Genomic DNA, 23032 nt, shown 5'->3' with positions numbered 1-23032 from the left:
AGGGGGACAATTTTATTTTATCTAAGAGTGTTGAAATAATTTTTCCTCAAAATACACTAGTTTGTCACTAAACAACCGAGGTGACACATTTGAGACAGCATGGGTTTCCTCAGGCTCGACACAAGCCAACAAGGTAACACAAGCCGATCCTTCAAAGTTAGTCTGTCACAATGGGAAACTGACATTGGATGCTATTGTTGCACAACTTTTAATCCCAAATCTGTACTTTTGTTTGTTTCTTAGCCCTAGAGAAATCGCTGCACACAACTGATCCCGGCTACTCACTACGGACGGGTAGGTCTGGGACCTGGATGGGACGATCTACTATATTCTGCCTTACAACCCGAGTGAGTGCTGACGTGGCCTACCTTTCTGAATGTCGGGGTTGGGTTTAAGAACCTGTACTACGCGTTCCTTTCAGTGCAAGGACTTATCTACACCTAACTATAGGTACCACAGGTATACAGGGCCCTTTCTTCCCTGAATCCTGTTTACTTTCCCTTATTTACACACTTCTTGGTCCTGACGAAGCGCCCTTGGATCCCTTATGGACCTACAAGAAGCGCGAAACATGTTGACCATTCTATCTTTTTAATACACATTGACACGGATTCTGAGAGCAGTGGGAAGACACTTATCCCCTCTCCACCTATGTTCCCAAAAGTAGCTCTAGCATCCCACCACATTTTAACCATACCATTCGGACCAGTGAATAAAATTAGGTTCCAGGTACCGATTGGTGATTTTAACTCACTCACTCACTCACTCACTCACTATCCTAGTCCCACATACCCACATGTTCAACTGTGGCGTCTCCTTAAAATATCTCTGATAAAGAGCTCTCCCGCCTGGCACGTGGAGGACAGCAGTGCCAACCCCACGAGGAGCAACGCCCCATTATGAAGCATGACATCGCAAGGGTGTGTGAGGGCACTATATCCAACGGAGGGGTTCCTACCATCACCCAAAGCATCCCAACTTTATTTCACCTCATCATTTCCAACCAGAAAAGGTTGTGACTTTCTTTGAACTTAGGAACAGCTACCCCCTAGTGTTCAATATGCTATTGTTGCATACCTTTTATTCCCAATTTTTTAGCATTGCTTGTTTATTAGCCCAGAAGAAGTTGCTGCACACAACTGTAAACGCAACTGAACACGTGGTGGCTAAAACTGTTGTGAATAAACTGAAGCGCATGTTCCAGCAAAGACTCAAGCTTTTGACACACGATTATTGATATAATTGAAACACTGTTAGCGTGTGCAGGGGACTGATGTTCTGTTTTGCCAGTGGACATCCACTCGTTGCCGAGGAGGGTGGCTCTCCCTACCCTTATGCACCGTGATCCTCACTCCGTACTAAAGTATACTTACCGGCGAATGGCCCTGGAGCGGCAATACCCTATAGAACCACCTACCAAGCAGTTTCAATGTAATTGTAATCCAATAGACAAGGACAGTAGCACCCTTGCAAGTTCCTGTAAATGATAACCCTGGTACCCAGGGCATAGGTACTAAAGAGGGTCCCTAAGGGCTGCAGCATGTATTATGCTACCCAAAGGGACCCACACTCAAACTGCAGGCAGACTGCCATTGCAGAATGCGTTAAATGAATGATGCAAGACGCCAAAAATACAACAATGTCCACATACACTGCCTGTGCTATATGTAAGTCTCCCCTACAGCAGGCCTTGAGAGTCCAAAGGAAGTTTGAATTACATTACGTGTGGGGGACACCTGCATGAGCAGATATGTCCCAGCGATGCCTACTTTTATTGTTAGTCGTCACAAGTGTTCAGGAAGCCATTTTGAGGACATATACTGGGTACTGCTCATTACGACTTACCCAGCTACATGACGGCTTCACTAAAAATACTGGTGTTTGGTATCAAAGACCTTGTGTTAATAAATCGGTACTGATGCTGGCATCAGATTTAGTAGAACATGCACACAGAGGGCACGTTAGAGGTGCCCCCTGTAGCCCTACCAGTTTCTTAGTCTGTTGGCTGACTGTTATCTTCCAACTTGTCACCACAGACAGATTTCTGGCCCCTACCAGGTAGAGCCTGCGCTGTCAGAGAAGAATGCCTGCTCGGCAGTAGGCGTTATCACCAACTCTAGCAGGATGGCAAGCAATTTAGAATATTAAGACCATTGGTTTGAAAGCCTCTGCCATCTCTGAATTGTAACCCCAGCTTCCCCCAGACCTGGGGAACGCCACCCGTTGCCCTAGGGCCTGTTTGGCATCCCTGTGGTGGGAAATGAGTCAGTCAGGAGGCGTGCTGCACCCAGAGGCTAGTCACACCCCTTAATTGGGCTCTGACCTGGGGAACGCCACCCGTTGCCCTAGGGCCTGCATGGCATCCCTGTGGTGGGAAATGAGTCAGTCAGAAGGCGTGTTGCACCCAGAGGCTAGTCACACCCCTTAATTGGGCTCTGACCTGGGGAACGCCACCCATTGCCCTAGGGCCTGTTTGGCATCCCTGTGGTGGGAAATGAGTCAGTCAGGAGGCGTGTTGCACCCAGAGGCTAGTCACACCCCTTAATTGGGCTCTGACCTGGGGAACGCCACCCGTTGCCCTAGGGCCTGTTTGGCATCCCTGTGGTGGGAAATGAGTCAGTCAGGAGGCGTGTTGCACCCAGAGGCTAGTCACACCCCTTAATTGGGCTCTGACCTGGGGAACGCCACCCGTTGCCCTAGGGCCTGTTTGGCATCCCTGGGGTGGGAAATGAGTGAGTCAGGAGGCGTGTTGCATCCAGAGGCTAGTCACACCCCTTAATTGGGCTCTGACCTGGGGAACGCCACCCGTTGCCCTAGGGCCTGTTTGGCATCCCTGTGGTGGGAAATGAGTCAGTCAGGAGGCGTGTTGCACCCAGAGGCTAGTCACACCCCTTAATTGGGCTCTGACCTGGGGAACGCCACCCGTTGCCCTAGGGCCTGTTTGGCATCCCTGTGGTGGGAAATGAGTCAGTCAGGAGGCGTGTTGCACCCAGAGGCTAGTCACACCCCTTAATTAGGCTCTGACCTGGGGAACGCCACCCATTGCCCTAGGGCCTGTTTGGCATCCCTGTGGTGGGAAATGAGTCAGTCAGGAGGCGTGTTGCACCCAGAGGCTAGTCACACCCCTTAATTGGGCTCTGACCCGGGGAACGCCACCCATTGCCCTAGGGCCTGTTTGGCATCCGTGTGGTGGGAAATGAGTCAGTCAGGAGGCGTGTTGCACCCAGAGGCTAGTCGCACCCCTTAATTAGGCTCTGACCCGGGGAACGCCACCCGTTGCCCTAGGGCCTGTTTGGCATCCCTGTGGTGGGAAATGAGTCAGTCAGGAGGCGTGTTGAACCCAGAGGCTAGTCACACCCCTTAATTAGGCTCTGACCTGGGGAACGCCACCCGTTGCCCTAGGGCCTGTTTGGCATCCCTGTGGTGGGAAATGAGTCAGTCAGGAGGCGTGTTGCACCCAGAGGCTACTGCAAAAACAACAAGTGATGGACCGAATGTGGATCAATGTCACACACTCCCCCAGTCAAAAGATCTGGGCCCAAATCCATCGTTTTTTTGCACTCCACACCACCCTGGGTTAGACAATGGCGATATGCAAATCAGCTCTGACCCTGTTGCCCCATGGGAACAGTCCAGTCCGAACTACAAAAGCCATGTCCTTCCCAGAACGGAATCAAGCATCCGAGGACCGGACCGGCTCTGATCCGGGGAACGCCACCCATTGCCCTAGGGCCTGTTTGGCATCCCTGTGGCGGGGAATGAGTCAGTCAGGAGGCGTGTTGCACCCACAGGCTAGTCACACCCCTTAATTGGGCTCTGACCTGGGGAACGCCACCCATTGCCCTAGGGCCTGTTTGGCATCCCTGTGGCGGGGAATGAGTCAGTCAGGAGGCGTGTTGCACCCACAGGCTAGTCACACCCCTTAATTAGGCTCTGACCTGGGGAACGCCACCCATTGCCCTAGGGCCTGTTGGGCATCCCTGTGGCGGGGAATGAGTCAGTCAGGAGGCGTGTTGCACCCACAGGCTAGTCACACCCCTTAATTAGGCTCTGACCTGGGGAACGCCACCCGTTGCCCTAGGGCCTGTTTGGCATCCCTGTGGCGGGAAATGAGTCAGTCAGGAGGCGTGTTGCACCCAGAGGCTAGTCACACCCCTTAATTGGGCTCTGACCTGGGGAACGCCACCCATTGCCCTAGGGCCTGTTTGGCATCCCTGTGGCGGGGAATGAGTCAGTCAGGAGGCGTGTTGCACCCACAGGCTAGTCACACCCCTTAATTGGGCTCTGACCTGGGGAACGCCACCCATTGCCCTAGGGCCTGTTTGGCATCCCTGTGGTGGGAAATGAGTCAGTCAGGAGGCGTGTTGCACCCAGAGGCTAGTCACACCCCTTAATTGGGCTCTGATCTGGGGAACGCCACCCGTTGCCCTAGGGCCTGTTTGGCATCCCTGTGGTGGGAGGCGTGTTGCACCCAGAGGCTAGTCACACCCCTTAATTGGGCTCTGACCTGGGGAACGCCACCCATTGCCCTAGGGCCTGCATGGCATCCCTGTGGTGGGAAATGAGTCAGTCAGGAGGCGTGTTGCACCCAGAGGCTAGTCACACCCCTTAATTAGGCTCTGACCTGGGGAACGCCACCCGTTGCCCTAGGGCCCGTTTGGCATCCCTGTGGTGGGAAATGAGTCAGTCAGGAGGCGTGTTGCACCCAGAGGCTAGTCACACCCCTTAATTGGGCTCTGACCTGGGGAACGCCACCCGTTGCCCTAGGGCCTGTTTGGCATCCCTGTGGTGGGAAATGAGTCAGTCAGGAGGCGTGTTGCACCCAGAGGCTAGTCACACCCCTTAATTGGGCTCTGACCTGGGGAACGCCACCCATTGCCCTAGGGCCTGTTTGGCATCCCTGTGGTGGGAGGCGTGTTGCACCCAGAGGCTAGTCACACCCCTTAATTGGGCTCTGAGCTGGGGAACACCACCCGTTGCCCCAGGGCCTGCATGGCATCCCTGTGGTGGGAAATGAGTCAGTCAGGAGGCGTGCTGCACCCAGAGGCTAGTCACACCCCTTAATTGGGCTCTGATCTGGGGAACGCCACCCGTTGCCCTAGGGCCTGTTTGGCATCCCTGGGGTGGGAAATGAGTCAGTCAGGAGGCGTGTTGCACCCAGAGGCTAGTCACACCCCTTAATTGGGCTCTGACCTGGGGAACGCCACCCCTGTGGTGGGAAATGAGTCAGTCAGGAGGCGTGTTGCACCCACAGGCTAGTCACACCCCTTAATTGGGCTCTGACCTGGGGAACGCCACCCATTGCCCTAGGGCCTGTTTGGCATCCCTGTGGTGGGAAATGAGTCAGTCAGGAGGCGTGTTGCACCCAGAGGCTAGTCACACCCCTTAATTAGGCTCTATGAACGGAACAGCCAGAGAAGGGCTTCACCATCTTGTTTTGGTGAAATAGGGACTTCTGGGTCAGGATTCATGAATATGCCCACTCCTCAATGGACGCGGTCATGTAGTGGGTGTAGTTACCCTAGGAGTAGGTAGCCCATTGGCTTCTACCTTGTACTCTCCTAAACGCCCCTAAATTTAGTATTTAGGGGTCTCCTCAACACTGGATCCTACTTCCTGGGAACTGAAGAAGGACAAAGAAGAGACGACACCGCGAGAACAAAGGAACTGCACAGAAACTGGCGAAACTCTGCCTTGCTGCTTGCTCCTTAACAATTGCAAAGACCTGACTCGCATCCTCCTCAAAACTAGGAGGGCTGCCCAGCACTACGACAACCAGCTATCATCTCATGGCATCTGCAGGCACCAACCGTATCCATACGGTTCACCGTGTTGCTGGCCATCGTGCCCACCGAGAGAGCATCACTTCAGGAGGCGGTCTTTGTGTCTCCAGGAGGTCAAAAAGGGGGTGGTGATGGACGGAGCATCTGAACCAATCAAACACTCACACCCAGTCAACAGATCTGGGTTTAATCCATCACCGTTCTTTAGCCCATTCTGCCACCTCAGTTCAGACATGGCCATATGCAAATCAGTCTGACCCTGTGCCTCATGGGAACAGTCCAGCCCGAACTGCCAAGCTATGCCTTCCCTGGACCAGATACAAGCTTCCTAGGACCTGAACTGGGGTGGCAGAGTGGGCTAAAGAACAGCGATGGATTAAACCCAGATATTTTGACTGGGTGTGAGTGTTTGATTGGTTCAGATGCTCCGTCCATCACCACCCCCTTTTGTACCGCTTTGTTCGCCATAAATTGGCAGGGTATGCTCAGACGTGAGTCCCTTGCTCACTTTGCCACTGGATTCAAGCAAGCCTGGCTGAAGATGGCTGTAATGCCAGAAACCGGTCCTAGGAAGCTTGTTGCCAGTCCAGGGAAGGCATGGCTTGGCAGTTCGGGCTGGACTGTTCCCATGAGACACAGGGTCAGACTGATTTGCATATGGCCATGTCTGAACTGGGGTGGCAGAGTGGGCTAAAGAACGGTGATGGATCAAACCCAGATATGTTGACTGGGTGTGAGTGTTTGATTGGTTCAGATGCTCCGTCCATCACCACCCTCTTTTGTACCATCCAGGAGGTCAGGCTCGTCTCTCAACTGAGTTTTGAGATGCTAGACCCTACAGGAGCTCTCCCTGCACCAATACCCTACGCACAAGGGCACTTGCACCATCCAAGGCGTCTTTCGTGTCCTGCCCAAACACCTGAGCCTTCCTGCACATCGAGGGACATCAGGACAGAGGAGACCCATGACCAAAGTGGCCCTGTTGTTTTGTTTTCCTTCCCTCTGCAGATCTATCAACAACCATGAGACCCTCGAATACCAATGACCAGCCTTCCAAGACCCTCTGCACCTGAGCTCTGTGACTTCTGACTGTGTCCCCTTGGTCTAGGCACCACACGACCTGAGCCCTCCTTAACGTTCACCTGGACTTGCCCCCAAGTCCCTCCTTGCAGCCCTTGTAGTGTAGTGCTTGAGGCCGCCATCCGGACCAGAACCTCGGCACCCAGACTCTCTGGGGCAGGTAAAACGAAACTGCTGGTGGTACTTTGGCCCTCAGCCCGAGCACCCTAAGTCCCAAAGGGCACCTCAGAACTCTGCCTCCAAATACCTGTCTGCTATCTCTTTCTTTCTCCCATAGGATAACACTGTTATGCTCGAGGCTCATGCTTCAAAACCGTTATTTGAGTATTTTTCTTTTGTCTTCTAAATTGATATTGTCGCTTGTACCTAAGTTATTCTAAAGATCTTGGTGTCTAAATTCTTATAAAAATCTGCTTTATTTTTATAAATTGGTCTTGAATTTCATATTGAATGTGTGAAATGTTTATTGACTTTGAGTGCAACAAATGCATCCCACGCCTCTCTGTTAAGCCGTAGCTGCTCGACCACACTCACACTAGTTGAGCACTTGGTGGAGTGCTGTAAACCAATAAGGGTCTCCTGGACTTTTTGCATGGTGTGCCCTTACATTGGCATCACTACACAGAAGGCAGATTCATGCACCTCCATCACCAGGCAATGGAGCTTGGTAAAGTGCTACAGAGCGGATGAGAGGCTGAAGGGGAGACCTCATAACTCTTAAATATGTCCCCTCCAACCAAATTGGAGGACTTGGTGGTGAGGAGGTTATATAGGGACAGGAAGGTAAGCATTCTTTAAGGCCAGTCTCACAATCCAGTCCCCCGCCAGGAGGACATCTTGTAAAAGATGGAAACCTTCCATCTTGATGAGTCGACAGACTAGTTACTCGTTGAATTCCCTCAGGTTTATGACCAGTCTGAACCCTTTGTCCTTTTTTCTTTACTAAGAATATGTTGCTAACAAACACTTTTGTATGTAATACAGACCTGCAAATTGCGGCTTTTCCAAAAAGGTCCATCAACTCGGAGTCTATCAGACTCATCTTCTCAGGTGAGAAGATCAGAGGTCTCAGACGTACCACCTGGGTTGGGGATCCATAGAACTCTAGGTGGTAGACAGAACCCATTGGTCTGAGGTGATATTCCTCCAATTCTGAGCAAACCATAGGATTCTCCCCCTAGGTTTCGAGGGAGAGAAAGAAAGAATATTGTATACCGATAAAGCCTCCTGGTGCACTGGTGTGTAGAGGCAGGCACTCACTGTGAGATGAGAGCTCATATATGTGCTTCAGAGAGCTCAAGTTTTTGAGATTCTTAAGAGCCAAAATAAACTATCCTATCGATGACCTTACAGGAAGTGCCTTTGAAATGTCAGAGGAAGAGACATTGGTGAAATTATAGGAATGATGGGTACACAGGTAACATCCAAATCATTATTACAGGCATCCAAATTAACATTACACGGGATGTATAATCTGTGCAGCCGCAAGGTGAAATATTGAAAATGTAGTGTTATCAAAATGTAGGACAGTGGGTTTGCTGAACTCTATGAAGTGAATAGTGTCTCCTTCTTTAGTTGTAAACGGCTACTCTGCACATAGTAGAAGTGCGAGCATAGTCACATATGGAATACTAGGACCCGTCTCCCAGTTATAAGATTCAGCTAGGTGTAAGTGAGACTTCAGCACGACCTCTAAATGTGTGAGTGTCACTCATGATGAGTGAGACTTGAATGCTCTGATGTGTGTGCATGTCGGATCTGATGTCACTTCCCAGACAACAAATGCAACTTGCTTGACAGTGCTACGAAGCCCTCCTACACCCGCACATCGATGATCGGAGAGATGGTTACCACTTGCCCGTCTTTTACCGGCATGGCTAGTATTTTAATTTTCCTGGCAGTACAAAAGTAGCTGGTATTGTTTCCTCAATCAGTGTAAACTTAAAATATCAAATATAAGCAAAAATCACTTGTTCAATGTTTTCTAGAGCTGCCTTTATGAATCAAGACTGATAGTTAATGTAAACAAAGACAGCAAAACTGTCAGTAATGAATACAAAAACTTTTACACAAAGTCTTATTGAAGAATAATATACGTGCCTTTGCAAAATCTTGAAACATGACCAAAAGGTGGTAACTCTAATAAGAGCCTGTATGAAGGAGTCTGACATTTGTTGGTGCTGGAATACCTTCTCATCCTCAGACCCGGCACCGTTCACTCACTGCCATGACACCATCCACTGAGGGAGAAGTCTGTGACAGTCAAATCTGATTGATCTGTCTTATGAAGTTAGACTGTAATCTACTTGTTTGTTTATTTTATAAGTGAACCTTTGAAGGGAGTGAGCGGGTAAACAAAGCAGACAAATGTAAAACTTAATTTGGTGCAGAGTCGGAAAGTTTTTTGAAACACACAGTCCTACCAAATATAAAAAATTACCCACAGAAACAGGAAAAATAGAAAACATTGTCCAGTTTAATTCTAGCGGTAACTTACATTTTCATATGATTATTGAAATTCAGGCTGTAATTTCCAATTCACTCTTAAAGACTGGAGGCGGCGGTTCCGTCTGCGGCCACCAGAGGGCGCTCCTCGCCTGCCGATGAAACCCACTGAGCTGCACATTGGCTGAAAGGGAGAAGGGTTTCCTTTTCCGGGTCAGCGGCGGCAGAGACAGCACCAGCAGCGGGGGTGACATCACTTCCGACCACTCCTGGTGTGTCCAGCCTGCTGCAGAGGAGGAAGGAATCCTGTCTGTGTGTGCAGTTACCTCCATCTTCAGACCCTCACAGACCCCCCCACTCAGACCCCAGATCTGCCCCCCTCAGACCCCAGATCTGCCACCCCCAGACCCCATATCTGCCCCCCTCAGACCCCAGATCTGCCCCGCCCCCCTCAGACCCCAGATCTGCCTCTCCCCACACCCCAGATCTGCCCTCCGGCCCCCCAGGGGGAGGAGAGAGCCTGGACATGTCTGCACAGGTCTCTGCTCAGGTAGGAGATTGTCAGCACCTTCTGCTGTGTTCGTAGAAATAGACTGAATAATCCTGGAGGGAATCTCTGCAGGAGCCGGGCTGAGATGGGCTCTTCTATCCAGGGCCCCTGGGGCTGAGCTGGGCTCTTCTATCCGGGGGCCTCTGGGGCTGAGCTGGGCTCTTCTATCCGGGGGCCCCTAGGGCTGATCTGGGCTCTTCTATCCGGGGGCCCCTGGGGCTGAGTTGGGCTCTTCTATCCGGGGGACCCTGGGGATGAGCTGGGCTCTTCTATCCGGGGGCCCCTGGAACTAAGCTGGGCCCTTCTATCCGGGGGCCCTGGGGTTGAGCTGGTCTCTTCTATCTGGGGGTCCTGGGGCTGAGCTGGGCTCTTCTATCTGGGGGCCCTTGGCGCTGAGCTGGGCTCTTCTATCCTTGGGTCCTGGGGCTGAGCTGGGCTCTTCTATCTGGGGGCCCCTGGGGCTGAGCAGGGCTCTTCTATCCATGGGCCCCTGGGGCAGACCTGGACTCTTCTCTCCGGTGGCCCCTGGGGCTGAGCTGGGCTCTTGTATCTGGGGGGGCCCTGGGGCTGAGCTGGGCTCTTCTATCTGGGGGTCCCTGGGGTTGAGCTAGGCTCTTCTATCCGGGGGCCCCTGGGGCTGAGCAGGTTTCTTCTATCTGGTGGCCCCTGGGGCTGAGCCGGTCTCTTCTATCCGGGGGCCTCTGGGGCTGAGCTGGGCTCTTCTATCTGGGGGCCCCTGGGGTGGAGCTGGGCCCCTCTATCCAGGGGCCCTTGGGGCTGAGCTGGGGTCTTCTATCCAGGACCCCTGGGGCTGAGCTGGGCTCTTCTATCCAGGACCCCTGGGGCTGAGCTGGGCTCTTCTATTTGGGGTACCCATGGGCGGAGCTGGGCTCCACTATCCAGGGGCCCTTGGGGCTGAGCTTGCCTCTTCTATCCAGGACCACTGGGGCTGAGCAGGGCTCTTCTATCCAGGGCCCTTGGGGCTGAGCTGGGCTCTTCTATTCGGAGGCTCCTGGGGCTGAGCTGGGCTCTTCTATCTGGGACCCTTAGGGCTGAGCTGGGCTCTTCCATCCAGGGCCTTGGGGCTGAGCTGGGCTCTTCTGTCTGGGGCCCCTGGGGCTGAGCTGGGTTCTTCTATCCGGGGCCCCTGGGGCTGAGCTGGGCCCTTCTATCCGGGTGCCCCTGGGGCTGAGCTGGACTCTTCTATCTGGGGGCCTGGGGCTGAGCTGGGTTCTTCTCTCCGGGGGCCCCTGGGGCTGAGCTGGGTTCTTCTATCCGGGGGCCCCTGGGGCTGAGCTGGGCCCTTCTATCCGGGGGCCCCTGGGGCTGAGCTGGACTCTTCTATCTGAGGCCCTGGGGCTGAGCTGGGCTCTTCTATACGGGGCCCCTCGGGCTGAGCTGGGCCCTTCTATCCGGGGTCCCCTGGGGCTGAGCTGGACCCTTCTATCCGGGGGCCCCTGGGGCTGAGCTGCGCCCTTCTATCCGGGGGCCCCTGGGGCTGAGCTGGGCTGTTCTATGTGGGGGCCTCTGGGGGGCTGAGCTAGGCTCTTCTATCCAGGGGCACCTGGGGCTCAGCTGGGCTCTTCTATCCAGGGGCCCCTGGGGCTGAGCTGGGCTCTTGAATCAGGGGTCCCTGGGGCTGAGCTGGGCTCTTCTATCTGGGGGCCCTGGGGCTGAGCTGGGTTCGTCTATCCAGGGGCCCCTGGGGCTGAGCTGGGCTCTACTATCCAGGGGCCCCTGGGGCTGAGCTGGGCTCTTTAATCAGCAGTACCTGGGGCTGAGCTGGGCTCTTCTACCCGGGGGCCCTGGGGCTGAGCTGGGCTCTTCTATCCAGGGGCCCCTGGGGCTGAGCTGGGCTCTTCAATCAGGGGTCCCTGGGGCTGAGCTGGACCCTACCGTCCGGGGGCCCCTGGGGCTGAGCTGAGTTCTTCTATCCGGGGGCCCCTGGGCCTGAGCTGAGCTGTTCTATCTGGGGGCCTCTGGGGGGCTGAGCTAGGCTCTTCTATCCGGGGCCCCTGGGGCTGAGCTGGGCTCTTCTATCCGGGGGCCTCTGTGGGGCTGAGCTGGGCTCTTCTATCTGGGGCCCCTGGGGCTGAGCTGGGCTCTTCTATCCAGGGTAGCCTGGGGCTGAGCAGGGCTCTTCAATCAGGGGTCCCTGGGGCTGAGCTGGGCTCTTCTATCCGGGGGCCCTGGGGCTGAGCTGGGCTCTTCCATCAGGGGTCCCTGGGGCTGAGCTGGGCTCTTCTATTCGGAGGCCCCTGGGGCTGAGCTGGGCTCTTCCATCAGGGGTCCCTGGGGCTGAGCTGAGCTCTTCTATTCGGAGGCCCCTGGGGCTGAGATGGACTCTTCTATCCAGGGGCCCCTGGGGCTGAGCTGGGCTCTTCTATCCGGGGCCTCTGGGGCTGAGCTTGGCTCTTCTATCCGGGGCCCCTGGGGCTGAGCTTGGCTCTTCTATCCGTGGCCCCTGGGGCTGAGCTGGGCTCGTCTATCCGGGGGCCCTGGGGCTGAGCTTGGCTCTTCTATCCGGGGCCCCTGGGGCTGAGCTGGACTCTTCTATCCAGGGGCCCCTGGGGCTGAGCTGGGCTCTTCTATCCGGGGCCCCTGGGGCTGAGCTTGGCTCTTCTATCCGCGGCCCCTGGGGCTGAGCTGGGCTCGTCTATCCAGGGGCCCTGGGGGTGTTTGTGGGCATTATGTGTGTTAAAGAAGGGGATCAGTGCACTGCATCTTACTGCACTATTAGGAACATGTGTACTGCGGTGGATTCTTGCTGCACTGTGAGGGATCTGTGCACTGTGGTGCATCTTGCTGCACTGTGAGGGATCTGTGGACTGTTCACTCATTGTCGTGACACCATTCACTGAGGGAGAAATCTGTGACAGTCAAATCTGATTGTTCTGTCTTATGAAGTTATTGAGACTGTAATCTACTTGTTTGTTTATTTTATAAGTGAACCTTTGAAGGGAGTGAGCGGGAAAACAAAGCAGACAAATGTAAAACTTAATTTGGTGCAGAGTCGGAAAGTTGTTTGAATACACACAGTCCTACCAAATATAAAAAATTACCCACAGAAACAGGAAAAATAGAAAACATTGGCCAGTTTAATTCTAGGACTTTCTCACATTTGCATATAATTAATGAAATTCAGGCTATTTCCAATTCACTCTTAAGGACTGGAGGCGGCGGTTCCATCAGCGGCCACCTGAGGGCGCTCCTCGCCTGCTTATGAAAGCCACTGAGCTGCACATTGGCTGAAAGGGAGAAGGGTTTCCTCTTTTGGGTCAGCGGTGGCAGAGACAGCACCAGCAGCTGCAGTGACATCACTTCCGGCCTCTCCTGATGTTTGCAGCCTGCAGAAGAGGAGGAAGGTGCCCTGTCTGTCTGTGCAGTTATCTTCATCTGCAGACCCCCCTCAAAGCCCAGATTTACCATACCCAGACCCCAGACCTCACCCCCATCTCCCCCCAGCCCTAGGAGGAGGAGAGAGCCTATACATGTCTGTACAGGTCTCTGCTCAGGTAGGAGATTGTCAGCACCTTCAGCTGTGTTTGTAGAAATAGACTGAATAATCCTGGAGGGAATCTCTGCAGGAGCCGGGCTGAGCTGGGCTCTTCTATCCGGGGCCCCTGTGGCTGAGCTGGGCTCTTCCATCCAGGGGCCCCTGGAGCTGAGCTGGGCTCTTCTATCCACGGGGCCCAGGGGGGGCTGAGCTGGGCTCTTCTATCCGGGGCCCCTGGGGCTGAGCCGGGCTCTTCTATCCAGGGCCCCTGGGGCTGAGCTGGGCTCTTCTATCCGGGGCCCCTGGGGCTGAGCTGGGCTCTTCTATCCGTGGGCCCTGGGGCTGAGCTGGGCTCTTTTATCGGGGGCTGAGCTGGGCTCGTCTATCCAGGGGCCCTGGGGCTGAGCTGGGTTCTTCTATCCGGGGCCCCTGGGGCTGAGCTGGGCTCTTCTATCCGGGGGCTGAGCTGGGCTCTTCTATCCGGGGGCTGCACTGGGCTCTTCTATCTGGGGACCCCTGGAGCTGAGCTGGGCTCTTCTATCCGGGGCCCCTGGGGCTGAGCTGGGCTCTTCTATCCGGGGGCCCCTGGGGCTGAGTTGGGCTCTTCTATCCGGGGGCCCGAGGGCTGAGCTGGGCTCTTCCATCCGGGGGCCCCTGGGGCTGAGCTGGGCTCTTCTATCCGGGGGCCCCTGGGGCTGAGCTGGGCTCGTCTATCCGGGGGCCCTGGGGGTGTTTGTGGGCATCATGTGTGTTAAAGAAGGGGATCAGTGCACTGCATCTTACTGCACTATTAGGCATATGTGTACTGCGGTGCATTCTTGCTGCACTGTGAGGGATCTGTGCACTGTGGTGCATCTTACTGCACTGTGAGGGATCTGTGCACTGTGGTGCATCTTACTGCACTGTGAGGGATCTGTGCACTGCGGTGCATTCTTACTGCACTGTGAGGGATCTGTGCACTGTGGTGCATCTTACTTCATTGTGAGGAATCTGTGCACTGTTCACTCATTGTCATGACACCATCCACTGAGGGAGAAATCTGTGACAGTCAAATCTGATTGTTCTGTCTTATGAAGTTATTGAGACTGTATTCTACTTGTTTGTTTATTTTATAAGTGAACCTTTGAAGGGAGTGAGCGAGTAAACAAAGCAGACAAATGTAAAACTTAATTTGGTGCAGAGCCGGAAAGTTGTTTGAATACACACAGTCCTACCAAATATAAAAAATTACCCACAGAAACAGGAAAAATAGAAAACATTGTCCAGTTTAATTCTAGCACTTTCTCACATTTGCATATAATTAATAAAATTCAGGCTATTTCCAATTCACTCTTAAAGACTGGAGGCAGCGGTTCCGTCAGCGGCCACCAGAGGGTGCTCCTCGCCTGCTAATGAATCCCACTGAGCTGCACATTGGCTGAAAGGGAGAAGGGTTTCCTCTTCCGGGTCAGCGGCAGCAGAGACAGCACCAGCAGCGGGGGGTGACATCACTTCCGGCCTCTCCTGGTGTTTGCAGCCTGCAGAAGAGGAGAAAGGAGCCCTGTCTGTCTGTGCAGTTACCTTCATCTGCAGACCCCCCTCAAAGCCCAGATTTATCATCCCCAGACCCCAGACCTCACCCCCTCCTCTCCCAGCCCTAGGAGGAGGAGAGAGCCTGGACATGTCTGCACAGGTCTCTGCTCAGGTAGGAGACTGTTTTATTTATTTATTTATTTATGCATTTTTCATATAGCGCGGACTTTACCTGAAGGCGTCAGAGCGCTTCAAAATAGGAACACAAATGAAACATGATGAGAACATTACACAGGAACCGATTACAAAAGTAGGCGTTACATTACATAAGGTAAAAGTGACAATTGTGAGCAAATAAAACACATGAGGTAGTAAAGAGTGCACAAGAGGAAAAAGTGACAAGAGTGCAGGATATAGGAGAAAACAAGGTATAGTTAGAGGTATAATACTGCAATATGAGCTAGACACTCAGGCACAAGGACAGCCGTTAAATAGGCAAAGGAGGCCCTTGTGCAGGTATCTAAGGCAGAAACATGTGAGAGGTAGCAAACCGTGTGTTACAAGGGCCAAGTGGTGTGTGCATGTTACAAAAGGGTACCAAACACAAGTATATGGAAAATACTGCATAAAAAAGGCAGGCATTCCAACCACAAGAACACACTGGGGAAGCACTACCTTGGTCATGGAGAGTAGAGTTTTCAGTAGTGGGAGGTCTTCCTTCAAATAACAAAGAGGACGTGAATTACTTTTGGAGGTGTCTCTGGAGGAGGAGAACTTTGAGGTCCCTTTTGAAGGCCTGGGGGGAGGCGGTGGTCCGGAGCCCGAGGCGGTAAGGAGTTCCAGATTCTCACTGCGTTGCCTGAGAAGGATTGGGCCATCGTTCTTTCCTTCTTGAAAGTGGGAGGTTCAAGCAGTAGGTTCTCCGCATTGCGTGAAGGTCTAAAGCCTCCAGAGAATTTCAGTTTATTCGCCAGGTAGCGAGGAGAGGCGGAATGCAAGGCTTTGTGGGTGATACAAGCGGTCTTGTAGATAGCTCTAGCCTCGAAGGGAATCCAGCGGAGGGTGGATAACATCGGTGTGATGTGATCGCTTCTTTTGGCCCCATAAATGAACCGAGCTGCTGAATGGAAAGCAGACTTAAGTGGAGACAGGTGAGATTTGGGGAGGCCAGTAAGAAGAGAATTGCAGTAGTCTAGTCTGGAGAGGACCAGCGATTGCACCAGGGTTATAAGGTCCTGCTCCGGGAAGAAGCGACGGATTCCCCAAAGAAGGCGCAGTTGGTATCGAGCAGATTTTGCAATGGAATTGATGTGGGGAGTTAGATTGAGTTTTTTGTCAAGTATGACACCAAGGGATTTTGCGCTGTCAACAATGATGGGTTTCTTGTTTAGTATGATTCATCTGATCCATCCATGATTGAACCGGGGGAGGAGAGAGTGAGGAGGAGAAGAGGATGAATTCAGTTTTGGAGGGATTCAGAATCAGTTGATGCGTTGACATCCAGTTTTGAATGGAGTCAAGAGTCGAACTTAGGATGGAGAGGTCATGAGTGGAGGCAACCTTGAGGTAGAGTTGAGTGTCGTCTGCATAGAGATGATAGTGAATCCCGGATTTGCTTAGGAGATATCCCAGTGGTTCTAAGTAGAGATTGAACAAAGTGGGTACAAGTATAGAGCCTTGGGGGACACCTTGACCTACCGCCACAGGAGAAGAAAGGCTGTTCTCTATTTTGATCATTTGAGATCTGTCCCAGAGGAACGATGCAAACCATTTAAGCACAATGCCCTCCATGCCCATTCTCTGTTGAAGAATATTGAGGAGGGTATTGTGATTGACAGTGTAAAAGGCTGCAGACAGGTCAAGGAGGATTAGAAGACAGGATCCCCCTGAATCGTGTATCCTCAGCGCATCATCAACCACTTGCAGTAGGGCTGTTTCAGTGCTGCAGTTTTGGATGAATCCGGATTGACAGTTGTCAAGAAGATCATTGTCCTTGATATGACAGGAGAGTTGTTTTGCTACACATCTTTCTGTGATCTTCGCAAGAAAGGGAAGGTTAGTGATGGGGCGGAAGTTGTTGAGGTCATTCGCATCAGCAGTGGGTTTTTTCAGCAGAGGGGTGACCTGCCCAGTTTTGAAGGAGACAGGAAGGGAGCCTTGCCAGAAGGAAAGGTTGATCAGAGTGGTCCAATAGGAAAGGGAGTGGGTATAGAAGTCAAAGGCAATGGCACTGGGGATAGGGTCAAGAGAATGGTTGGAGGGCTTTGTTTCGCGTATGCACTTGAGAAGGGCATCCTCAGATATGGGGTCAAAGCTCTGCCAAATGGCTAAGGATTTGGGCTCCTCTGGAGGGGTAGGATGAGCGACCTGATCCACAAGTGATTTCACTTTTTCATCGAAGAACATAGTGAAATCCGCTGCTCTCTTTGAAGAATCCTCCACCTTGGAGGTTGGGGGAGGGCAGCGAGGAATCTTGATGAGATCGAAAAGTTTTTTGGGTCTATTTTTAGCAGAGTCAAGGAGGGTTTTGAAGTGCGCCGCTTTCTCAAGGAAGATGTGTTTGTGATACTTGGATCTTGCTGAGCGAAGCATGGCCACATTGTCAGTGGAGGGCACTTGCCTCCATTGTTTCTCCAGGAATCTTAGCTGCTTCCTTTCCTCGTAGAGGGATTTGTTGAACCAAGGTGCTGAGGGAGTGGGCCTTGTCCTTTTGCTTTTCAGAGTGGAGCGACGTTAATAATTTCTGCTGCAAGAACTGTGAGGCATTGGGAGGTGAGATCGTCAACAGCTAGGTTCGGGTCTAGCCTTGGAAGTGATAACAAAGCTGATTCACAGAGGGGACCGACATCAATATTTTTGGCGTCACGGAACCAGGAGATGGCCCTCTTTGGTTGGCCAAGAGTTATAGAGTGTGAAAGTTGAAGAGAGAATGGGATGAGGAGGTGGTCAGACCAATCTACATGAATTGGGGTAGTGGTAGAAAGCATGCCTGCTTTAGAAATAACAAGGTCCAGGATTGCGCCCTTAGAGTGTGTTGATTCAGAACAGTGTTGAATAAGATCGTTTGCAGAGAGGAAGGAGGCCAGTGAGTTCGCAGAGGAGTCTTGCGGTACGCCCCAGAGGAGATTGAAGTCACCCACGAAGGTCTGATTGACACTTTGCGAGTATTGGTCGCTGATGAAGTCAGTGAGATCTTCCATAAACGAGGGGCCACTACGGGGCGGGCGGTAAATGACATGGAATCTGAGGGGTGAACGGTGTTGCAGTTGGAGCTCAAGAGAAAGGCATTCAAAGGTGTCGGAGGAGCTGATAGGAGAAGCCTTAATTTGGAGGGTGTTTCTAAAGATGACTGCAACACCTAGAATAGCCTGTGGGTAATAGGAGATCAAAAATAGAGTGAGAGGTATCTTTGAACCAGGTCTCTGTGAGGAAGAGCATGTCAATATTGTAAAGGGTGATGGTATCGGCGATTTCGAATTTGTGTTTTACTGCAGATCTGCAGTTGTGAAGCATACAGCGCAGCTCTGTCAAGACTGTTTTGGTGACGGGGGCGCTTGGACTCTGAAGGGTGATCGGGATATTGTACTTATGCGGTGGCGCTCGGGAAGGTTTAGGTGGATGCTTAGTTCTGACAGAGGTGATGGTCGGAATATTATAGATAGTGGGGTTGCTAGGATATGCCGGATGAAGAGGGGAGGCGTTCAAGGGCTTGTGTGAGTTAACTAAGTTTGCAGACGATGGGTTGAGCTTGGCTGTATTGGGGGGAGAGGGCGAGGTGCATCTCGTGGGAAGTTGGGAAGGAGTAGTGATGCATGGAAGGTTGGAAATCTTAGAGCATAAAAGTGCAATGGCAGCTGTAAGCTGGGAGATGGAGGTGATAAGAGAGCCTAGCGTATTTTCCAGTGAGAATGGGGCAGAGCACGGGTGGCTGGGTGGCTCGATTGAAACAAGAGGGGGTGGAACTGGTGGTGGAAGGCAGGAAGAGGTGGGGGGACCAGAGGTATGTTGGGGTGTGGTGTTCACAGGTGGGGTGAGAGCGGGAGATTGTGAGTTGGAGGTTAAGGGGGAGTTGTCCTTGTTGGTGTTGCAAGAGGGAGAGGAGTTAAGGACAAATTTAGAGGGAGCAGGGTGCGGAACACGGCGGTAGGGGAGAAGGAGAGGGGAGGCCTGTGTGGAGCCATGGGAATGTGGGAGGTTTGGGAGGAAGAGAGGAGGAAGAGAGGTGCAGTGGTTCTGGAGGTCCTGTCAGTTAAGAGAGGCGGCTGTGAGGGAACGGGCATCTAGACGAGTGAGGGGGGTTGAGAGCAAGGGAAGTTGAGGAAAGGAAGTGGTCCTTTTGGGCTTGAGGGAGGGAAATGGAAGGGGTTACTAGGAGGGGAAAGGGAGTAGTGCAGCAGTACTGGAGGAGTAGGAGGAAGGAGAGAAATGCAGTGGGATTGTGGAGAAAACGGGTTGAATAACGAAGGGATGGAAGGAGGGATATGGGGAGCATATGGAAAGTTCATTGGGGGAGAGGGTTGGAAGAGAGGTGGACTAAGAAGGGGGGTGATGGGGAGGAAAATGGGGGAGGAGAGGAGATTGGAGTATCGGGATAGTGAAGATGGGACGAGGAGCGTATTAGCTAGTGGTAAAGCTGAAGTAATGTAGGAGGGGACATACTGTGAGGGGGGAGGATAGGAGAGGAGGTCACAAGGGAGGGGGAGGGACGAGTGCCGACCTGTGCTTCTCGAGAGTGCTGCCAATTGGAGTGGGGTGGGGTCGGCGGAGGAGAAAGGGAGTAATGGGTGGAGCTGGAAGGAGAGACAGAGGGAAACCCGGTTGCAGAGGAGGGGAGTAGGGAGGGGAAGAGGAGGTCAAAGAGCGAGAGGCAGGTGTCTTTGCCTTGAATCATGACAGTGCCGTTGTTATAGAGTGAGATAGTGAGGTAACCTTTGAAGCGCGCAGAGGGGGAAATTTTTAGTTGTTTTCCATAAGGGATAGAGGAGGAGGAGGTGACGTTAAGGGAATGGTAAAAACTGTTGGACCACGAGGGGGTGTCATGGGTGAAGAAAATGAAATCGTTTTTAAGCCTCCCAAGACTACCATTGAAAAATTGGTCAACAAAAAGGGAGTCCGGGAAACGTTCAATGGTGTTATGCTTCAGTCGTTTTATTGTAGCTTTAGTTTGGTCGGGAGGATAAATGATTCTGTAGCAGTTGAGTCCAGACTCGCGAGGTGGCCATGTTGGGAAAATGAGGCGGAGGAGGGTGGTGGGAAGATGAGAGGAGTATTGCTGGGAAAGCCGAGGTGAGGAGAAGTAAAAGGGCAAAAAGGGGGCGCATAATCCAGATGTTTAAGGTGCGATAACCGAGCTAAAGTGCCGTCCGGGAAGTGAGGTGGGTATTTGTTGGGCCATTCAACTAGGAGTACAAGCTGCCACCTGTCACTAGATAAAATTTACCGGGGGAATGTTTGCACATAGTAGGACCAGGGAGTCATAACTCAAATTGAACTGTCCCCACGGAGAAAGTTGCTTAACAGGTGCAGCAGGCATTACTAGATGTGCAGCCGTAAGAGGTCTAAACAATGCAGCAGGCACTCCTGGCTGTACATCTGATTGATGGACAAAACGGTGCAGCTGGCACTACTAGCTGCGTAGCTGTAAAAGGCCTAAACAATGCAGCTGGCACTACTAGCTGCGTAGCTGTAAAAGGCCTAAACGATGCAGCTGGCACTACTTGCTGCGTAGCTGTAAAAGGCCTAAACGGTGCAGCTGGCGCTATTTGCTGCGCAGCTGTGAAAAGGCCTAAACGGTGCAGCTGGCACTACTTGCTGCGCAGCCGTAAAAAGGCCTAAACGGTGCAGCTGGCGCTATTTGCTGCGCAGCTGTAAAAGAGTACAAGATAAATACCACACATTTAAAGTGATTAAGCGGATAGCGTTTAAGATGGAAAAATTCATTACTCGCACACACCCGCAGGGCTGACTAATTATTGCAGGAGGCACTGGTCGCAAAAATGTAACAACTGGAAGACAGGCTGTGAGCTCACTAAATACAGTTCAGTAATAAGGCGCGCAGGTGGACGGGTCCCGGGTCCGCTCCTAGCTCTCCACCATTGACAGGCAGGCTCAATTCCATGAAGGTGTCCACCATCTTCCCCAGGTTAAGGCAGGACGTGGCATCAGCAGCAAATCCCCTGACAGCAATTGAGGTTTTGGGCGCAAAAAGCCGGAATGGATTTGGCAGCAACGAAGGGTTTGGCAACAGTAGTATATCAGGTAAGTAAGGCAGCAGTGGATGGCAGCATTGAAGGTTATAGCCACAGAGTAGGATTTGGCAGTCTGAAGTTTTTGGCTGCAGTAGTAGGGCAGGTATTGTGGCAGGGTATTGTGGGTTGTGGCAGGGTATTTCAACGACAACAGTAGACCACTGAAGGGAATCAGATCCCCAGATCCCTGCCGATTCTGGTTCCTGGCTAAATTTACGCTATATCCCTCTTCGTCGCCGCCGCGATTTTGAGGTCAGGCTGGGTGACGACCGATGTCACGTTTGCAGCGGGGTCAGTGCTGGAGTACAGGCATAGCAGGCAAAGCAGGGGGAAAGTAAGGCACCCGCTCTCGCTGAACAGTAAGGAGCAAGAGGGCTAGACCACTCTACCAAACACATCAGCGCCAGTAGATCGCAGCGTTTCAGCCGCCCCTCCACCATTGCAAGGTCAGGCAGAGGAGACCCAAGGTGAGGCAGTGAGATCGGAGAGATCTTTAAATATTTCCTTAGTGGCCGATCATGTGGGAAAGTGGACGCTGTGCGCGGCGTCAAGGCGCTCACTTGCTCCTGGGTCCGCTCACCTTAGGTCGCGGGAGTTACTACTGCCGAAAAAGGGGAGTCCCGAGACGGCAGAAACGCTTCTACTCTATGCGTTCCGCGTACTCTGCCATTTTACACACCCACGAGGCCCCGTGGAATGCACCCCATAAAGTACTCACTGACCGCAGTTCTCCCGGTGAGGTGCCAGCTGTTCATTCCCGTAGCTACTCCGATCTCCGTAGAGGTCTCAAGGAGCGCCTTAAGTCGCAGTCCGAGGTCTTCCGAGGCTCTTCTCTTTGCCAGGTTCAGTCCGCGGGCGCCGCCATTATTGAAGCCCCGGCCGTCGTTTTCACTATTCTGCCTCACAGTGTCCATTGTAGATGCTTTCCTTTACAATCGACCCCCGCTGATCATAGCTGAGGTATTCCTCAGAGCAACTTTCTCACCTAATCCAGGACACTTAGAACGCACCATGTCACATCTGCATAGAGGGGAGCACTAGGAAGGGAACACGGTGGCAGTAATTGAAAGAAATGAAAGGCTCTGAGTCTAACCAAAGGAGGGCGCGTGCACCTTCACACGGCCTCGGTGGGAGCGACGGAGCTCCCCCACACTTCACTGAGCGATGCCAGCCCCGCCTGCCCCCACAGCTGCCTGGGGAGGGGATGGGGGCTAAAGTCCTTTCCGCCCAGTGGGCTCCGCACGTCTGCAGACCCGTGACTACAAGAACAGGTCAGTAAGAGGCCGGACGCGCAGGCAGACTTGGCTATCTCGCCCCTGATATTAGCTCCACAGACACAACCCAGCTCTGTTTGTAGAAATAGACTGAATAATCCTGGAGGGAATCTCTGCAGGAGCCGGCCTGAGCTGGGCTCTTCTATCCGGGGGCCCCTGGGGCTGAGCTGGCCTCTTCTATCCGGGGGCCCCTGGGGCTGAGCTGGGCTCTTCTATCCGGGGGCTCAGCTGGGCTCTTCTATCCAGGGGCCCTTGGGGCTGAGCTGGGCTCTTCTATCCAGGGCACCTTGGGCTGAGCTGGGCTCTCTATCCAGGGGCCCCTGGGGCTGAGCTGGGCTCTTCTATCCGGGGCCCCTGGGGCTGAGCTGGGCTCGTCTATCCGGGGGCCCTGGGGGTGTTTGTGGGCATCATGTGTGTTAAAGAAGGGGATCTGTGCACTGCATCTTACTGCACTATTTGGAATATGTGTACTGTGGTTCATTCTTGCTGCACTGTGACAGATCTGTGCACTGTGGTGTATCTTGCTGCACTGTGAGGAATCTGTGCACTGTGGTGCATCTTACTGCATTGTGAGGAATCTGTGGACTGTGGTGCATCTTGCTGCACTGTGAGGGATCTGTGCACTGCTAGAATTAAACTGGACA

The 23032-nt window shown here is 52.9% G+C and overlaps 1 protein-coding gene across 1 annotated transcript in view; it reads left to right on the top strand.

The window, feature by feature from the left end:
• Positions 1–9808: 9808 nt before the first annotated feature.
• LOC147737489 (uncharacterized) overlaps positions 9809–23032 on the top strand; it is a 99929-nt gene continuing 86705 nt past the window's right edge. The window contains exon 1 of the mRNA XM_086933189.1: positions 9809–9858. The gene's annotated coding sequence lies outside the window, so the exon portion shown is untranslated. The remainder of the gene's footprint in view (positions 9859–23032) is intronic.

The sequence above is a fragment of the Lissotriton vulgaris genome, chromosome 1_1 (assembly GCF_964263255.1).
Source record: "Lissotriton vulgaris chromosome 1_1, aLisVul1.2, whole genome shotgun sequence".
Taxonomy (NCBI): Eukaryota; Metazoa; Chordata; class Amphibia; order Caudata; family Salamandridae; genus Lissotriton; species Lissotriton vulgaris.
Note: the sequence above shows the minus strand (reverse complement) of the source record. Positions and strands in the feature narration are given on the sequence as shown.